Source organism: Odocoileus virginianus, chromosome 14, assembly GCF_023699985.2.
Source record: "Odocoileus virginianus isolate 20LAN1187 ecotype Illinois chromosome 14, Ovbor_1.2, whole genome shotgun sequence".
NCBI classification, from domain to species: Eukaryota; Metazoa; Chordata; class Mammalia; order Artiodactyla; family Cervidae; genus Odocoileus; species Odocoileus virginianus.
Window position 1 is genome coordinate 4,595,898 of NC_069687.1, and position 6,324 is coordinate 4,602,221.

General features: G+C 43.3%; 1 long non-coding RNA gene across 1 annotated transcript; it reads right to left on the reverse strand.

Moving 5' to 3' along the window:
- Positions 1-5,197: 5,197 nt before the first annotated feature.
- LOC139038170 (uncharacterized) lies at positions 5,198-6,073 on the reverse strand. The gene is made up of 2 exons (XR_011491098.1): positions 5,845-6,073; positions 5,198-5,567 (listed from the first exon to the last, which is right to left on the reverse strand). It is a non-coding gene; the product is annotated as an uncharacterized lncRNA (long non-coding RNA).
- Positions 6,074-6,324: the final 251 nt, after the last annotated feature.

A 6,324-nucleotide genomic window follows, 5' to 3' on the forward strand; every position in this document is an offset into this window, starting at 1 on the left:
TAATCCTGCTGAATAATCAAAACATAAATTAGCGTAATGACCAGACGTTGCTGGATTTGTGAGCAAGTTAAACTTACGTTATATGAGTGCATTTCCTTTTTCTCACTGCCAGTATAATGTGTGTGTGTGTGTGCGCGCGCACGTGCATCCAAGCTGAAATCTCCCCATGGCATCATAGAAATCAAACATAAACAGAAAAGAAGATGAAGAGAAAGCAGCAGCCACCTACACACCTCTTCAGCCAGTTCCCATGCTCCCCCTCTTACTCCTATCATATAGCGTTTTCTAACGTCCCAGTTCATGTCAAAATTGTCCTTTGTACTAACTGTCAGTTATTAGCATCTACAATTATTCCTTATAGGATAAAAGTCTTTAGTTGTCTTTGGAATGGGGAAAATTGCGCTGAATGTATATTTTTTTCATTCAAGTCTGAAAAGCAAGGTTAGCCTGACATTGTCCCAAGATGGTATTTGGGTTCAGACGAGGTAAGCTCGCTGTCAGGACAGGAAGGAGTTGCCGAGGGAGGGATGTGTGATGCAGGGAGCCCAGGAGAGACAGAGGGTCACAGGGTAAACTGGGTTTCAGAAACTGACAGTTTCATCATGAAAGTTAAAAGGAACCCTGGAGGGAGAAAACTGGTAAGAGAGATGGGTGAGGAGTGACTCTGTCCTGCAAGTCCTTCTCCGGTTCACCGCAGGCCACTCCTCTCGCGGCTGCAGGTAACACTCGTATCAGCCTCTGGAAATGACTTTGGAGATTTGTCTCATATATTTTTTTTAATGGTGTTGCTTGGCATGTGGAATCTTAGTTCCCCCACCAGGGAAGGAACCCGTGTCCCCTGCAGTGGAAGCAAGGATTGATGCTGAAGCTGAAGCTCCAATCCTTTGGCCACCTGATGTGAAGGGCTGACTCATTGGAAAAGACCCTGATGCTGGGAAAGATTGAGGGCAGAAAGAGAAGGGGGCAGCAGAGGGTGAGATTGTTGGCTGGCATCACCGACTTGACGGACATGAGTATGAGCTGACTCTGGGAGATGGTGAAGGACAGGGAGGCCTGCAACGCTAGAGTCCACGCAAAGAGTCAGACAGGACTTAACGTCTGAACAACAGCAAACATTCCCTTCACACTGACTTGGAGGAGCATTTTCAAGATGAGTGGATGTGGAATTTTGCCAAATGTTTTTTTATGAGTCTATTGAGATGATCATGTGATTTTTTTCCTTTCTTTTGCTAATGTGGTGTGTCATATTTCTTGATTTCTGCATTTGAAGCATCATTACACCCCTGGAATAAATCTCACTTGATAACAGTGTATGATCCTTTTTATATATTATTGAATTTTGTTTACTAATATTTTGTTGAGGATTTTTGCATCTATATTTATCAGAGATATTTGCATGTAGTTTTTTCTTTTTTTTTTTTTGTAGTGTCTTTGGCTTTGATGTCTGGGTATTGGTGGTCTCATACAATGAATTTGGGAGAGTTCTTTCCTCTTCAAGTTTTTTGAAGAGTTTGAGAAGGACAGGGCTTAGTTCTTCCTTATATGTTTAGCAGAATTGCTGTATGATGTCCTGGACTTTTGTTTGCTGGGACTTTTTTTAAATTACAAATTCAATTTCACTAATAGTGATTTGTGTGTTCAGATTGTCTGTTTCTTTGATTCATTTTTGGAAGGTTGTATGTTTCTAGAAATGTGTCCATTTCTTTCAGGGTGTCCCAATTGTTGACATATAATTGTTTGTAGTACTCTCATGATTTTTTGTACCTCTGTGATACCTGTAGCTGCTTTTCTCTTTCGCCTCTTTTTGCTTCTTTGGGTCCAGCTATTCTTTCTCACAGTTTTATTCTAGCTCCAGTTTCTTCTACTGTAGAGTAATTCCTCTTAATCTTTCATAAAGCTTTAGTTGGTGGTAAAATTCCTCAATCCTTGCTTTGAAAGCATCATTATTTAAAATTCATCATTAAATAATAGTTCAATCAGATGTAAAACTCCAAGCAGAAGGGAACTATCTTTTAACATTTTGACTATTGTTCCATTATCACATAACTTCTGCTGTTAACATCAAGAGTCTTTTGTCAGGCAAACTTTTACTATGAGTACAGAAGTAAATGTGGGTTTTTCCAGTGGACAAATTTAAGAGATTTATTTTCTTTTTGGACTTAGGAGCTTGTTTATGATGTGTTTATTTATTTTTTTTTATTTTATCCTTTATTCTTTTATTTATATATCTTTTATATATATATCTTTTATCTATTCTTTTATATATATATATATATCTTTTATTTATTCAGTTGGATTCATTGATATTTCTGCTTAGAAAAATTGAGATTTTTTTTTTTGACTCTGGAAATTTTCTGGCCTTTATACTCTAGATATTTCTTCTCTCTCATCCTTGCTATTTTCCCCTTTTAGAATCACCATTAATTCTATGTTGGACAACGGTTTTTCCCTTCATTTCTACATATATAGATATACACAAAAATATGTATATATATGTATATACACACATTTTTATGTGCTTTTAAAAAAATAAACATAGCAATTTATTCAGTGTTTATACTTTCCTGCGCATTTCATCAACACCATTTCATTTAGTCCTTAAAGCAGCCCTTGAGATAATATTGCATAAACCCCTAGAGCAATCTTAGCGTCTACTGCATGTCTATTCTGCTTTGTGAAGACTCCTCATACCCTTGTTCATTCATCTCTTTTCATGTTGGTTATTTGGTGTATCTCATATCTGCATGGTATGTGGTTATATCCTTCACAGCCCTCACGTGTTGACCTTCTCTTCGTGCCTTTGATGCCTCCTAATGTTTTCATCGCCTAGGTTCTCCCCGGCCACTGCGCCATCTGCAGCGCTGGGCGTCTCTCCTGACTTGGTCTTGTCTGCTCCTGTCACAGCAGGGTCTCTTCTCAGTGTATTTGACTGTGGATTTGTGTTGAGAGGATGTTAGTTCTGCTCATCCCTGGCAGACTGTGTGGGAGGGGAGTCCCTGAAATGAGACTTTTGTGTTTCCTTTTTGGTTACGGCAGGGGTATTCTGGCTGTGTGCTTCTTTTTAGGTCAGTTAATGAACTTTTAGTTATAACTAATATAAACTTCAGGGCTTCCTTGGTGGCCCAGTGGTAAAGATCCCACCTGCCAAGGTTATTTGGAAGGTCAGCTTGCAAGGAATACATGTCTCCTTAGCATTAAAATAATATGCCCTCTTTCAACTGCTTTTTAAGAGACAGTGATGAAAAGCTTTTTCATCAGCTTTTTAAGAGAAAAGCTTCATTTTGCATTGGCTTATTATGTATATAAATTATCTTATAATGTCAACTGCCATAAAGTCCTGAGAGGTAGGTATTATCATGTTCATCTAGGAAGTAAGGAAATTGAATATGCAGGTAACTCCCAGTCTCGGCATGCAGAGAGGATTCAGATCCCAGCCTGTCCTGTCCTAAAGTTCTTGCTCTTTTGAAAACAGGTATTCTTATCTCGTTCTCAAGACTCTGGCAATAACCAGATATTTTTTCACCATAACATGCTAGACATGCCTCCCCCAGCACGTTCTTTTTAGTGTACCTAATATGCTAAGAAATCAAAGTTTCCAATGGGATGCAAAGTAGCGCACACAATGGGCAGGTAGATGGACTAGGCTAAGGTTTTGGATGTGATGATAACAGAGAAAAACTTAAGTCAGGAGTAGGGAGTGTCCCACACTCTGCCCTGCCAGTTGTCACTGCTTTCCCAGCATTTAATTCAATGAAAGACCAACGTATGTTAAATAGGTGTCAGGGGACCCCTGTATAAACGCTGTGACCCTGCCCCGCACCCCAGTTCATAACACCTTCAAGGGGACTGTGACGATGGGGTAGCACAGTATTCCAGCCCCAGCACCACTCCAAGAAGCTTTTTCTCCAATTTGAAAATGAATTCGTGACCACTGTAGCTGGAACTTAAGGGTTTCCCCACAAAGAAATGATGAATGTGTTCTTAGGCGTGTGCACATAGCACTTCAAACACAGTTACAAAAAGAGATACAGGCTATTATTTCACCTCACTCAGCTCTCATGTGTAGAACTGTTTCATTTTAGAATAAGCGGTCAAAATTCTTCATAAATATCTTGAAATAAACTTGGAATTCAATCGAAGAGTTAGAACTGGCTGGATTAGCATTTGTTTTGCTCTGTGTTGTTCTGTGATCAAGAAACCATTGAACATTTTGTCTTGCGCTCTTGCGTCTTTTCTGTGAAGAAATATGATTTGATTCAGCTTTGTTTGCGGGATTAATCACTGGCTTGAAAGATATCTTGCCACCTGAATCCTTCCCTGTTATGGTGCCCCTGAATTTCCCCTCTATTTTTGGTGGTGTTCTCTGCCCCCAGCTACTGAAAATCTTTAACCAGATTGGATGGGCTCCTTCTCAGAGTTAAGAATCCAGGTCTTTGGCCAACTGCTGAAGTGTGAAGCTGCCCACTGCTGGATTGCGGGGGGCCAGCAAAGGGACAGATGGGAGGCAGCATGGGGCTGGAGCCGGGCAATGGTTGCAAGACTGGGGTCCATCTGTGCGTTTATACTTTGTCCTCAGTTAAGTGTTTTCTTCGCACTAACTGAAGTCAGGGCTTTCCAAATGCTGCTAGTGGTGCCTGCGAATCCAGCAGATGCAGGTTTGATCCCTGGGTCAGGAAGATCCCCTGGAGGAGGGCATGGCAACCCACTCAAGTATCCTTGCCTGCCTGGAAAATCCCATGGTCAGCGGAGCCTGGTGGGCTATAGACCATAGGGTCACAAAGAGTCGGACACGACTGAAGTGACTTTAGCATGCACGCATAGTACTTTTCTTAAAGCAAACTTTTTCTCTAAAAATATTCAGGAAGGAGGTCAGCATAGCCTTCTGTGCACAGACCCAGACCTCATCTCCTTGCTGCTCCATGAACATCCCTTACTCGGGGAATTTGGGAACATCAACGCAACTGCTCTGAGCCTCCCTGTCCTTCAAGCCTCAGGATCCTTGCCACACTCGCCCCGTGAGCTCATTCTAGTTTGCTCATAGGATGGTTATTTCCCATCCTCTGTTAACATGTGCTTAGAATCACTTGCTCACTCTGCAGTGTCCATCCCTTTTTGTAGCTCTCTCCCCACATTACAGCATTCAGGGACAGGCTATCAAGAGGCAAGCGAAAGAACCCGTTGTTGGCTAGAGAAGTCCGGAAAGAAGAGATTTATTTTGCACATTTTTGGTAGAAACTGGTTGACAGGAAGCCTTTAGATCACAGGAGAAGTGCTGATTCTTAGGTGGCAGGGAATGGATGAGAGTCAGCAGAGAAAGCTAGAGCCTCCAAACCCCGGCACCTGGCACCCCGGCACTCCGTAGGGGCGATCAAGAAGGAAAATGCGGCAGCGGGCACAGAGCAACGCAGCCCTGATGCAGGGGCCGGGGTGCCTGCGCGTCCCCTCTGGTGCATCGGTGCGCTGTCTAGACTCTTCAGGCTCTGACCTTGTTGTCCCCGCTCTGCAGCGTTGCAAGCTGTGGCTCGCGCTGAGAAGCCATCTGCCACCGTCTCCTCCCTGAATAGAGACTGAACAAGACACACACCGAAGCTGATAGGAAACAGTGGGCTCTGTCAAAAGAGACATCGTTTTGCAGAAAATCCTGGAGCCTGGTGTACCGGGATTTGCTGGGGGTGGGAGGCAATTAAGTAGAAAGGATACAAAGAGGACGTTGGAGACACCCCCCACCCCGCTCCCGGCTCCTTTCCTTTGTTGATTCACAGCAGCTATAGCAGGTCTCTGTGGGTGAGGGGAGTGTGGGGCGGGGCGGGGGACTGCCCTGGCTTCTGACACTTCCCCGCTCACCTCTCCTCCACCACCCTGGCTCTCTTCTGCTGTTCTGCCTCCTCGAGTCAAGTGAGTTTCGGTTGTTTCAAATCGAAGTGCTGGATTTAGATACACAAACAGCGCCATGCTGATGGGCGCACCGTGCTCTGCATGTCAACAGAAGCCGCCCGCTGTCCCCAGGCGGCCTGGCTGCTCTCCCCGGGCTCCGGGCTGAACCCTGAAAGGCAGAGCTGGAGGCTTTGCTTCACTGCACCCACCGCCCCAGCCCCTCGAAACCGAAGCTTGGAAGGGGTGCTTTCATTTGAATACGTTCAGATTTAGAACTTTTGTATAAATCGACACCGTCATTTTTTTTTCCTTTACTTAAAAATTTCATCCAGTAGCACACTAAAGCTTAGCTGAAAAGGTTTTAAAAAACCTTACGTTTATGTACCCATGTGTAGCCTAAAGGCATAAGTGATTTTGACTTAATGGTTTTCTACTTGTTTGACACAGTAT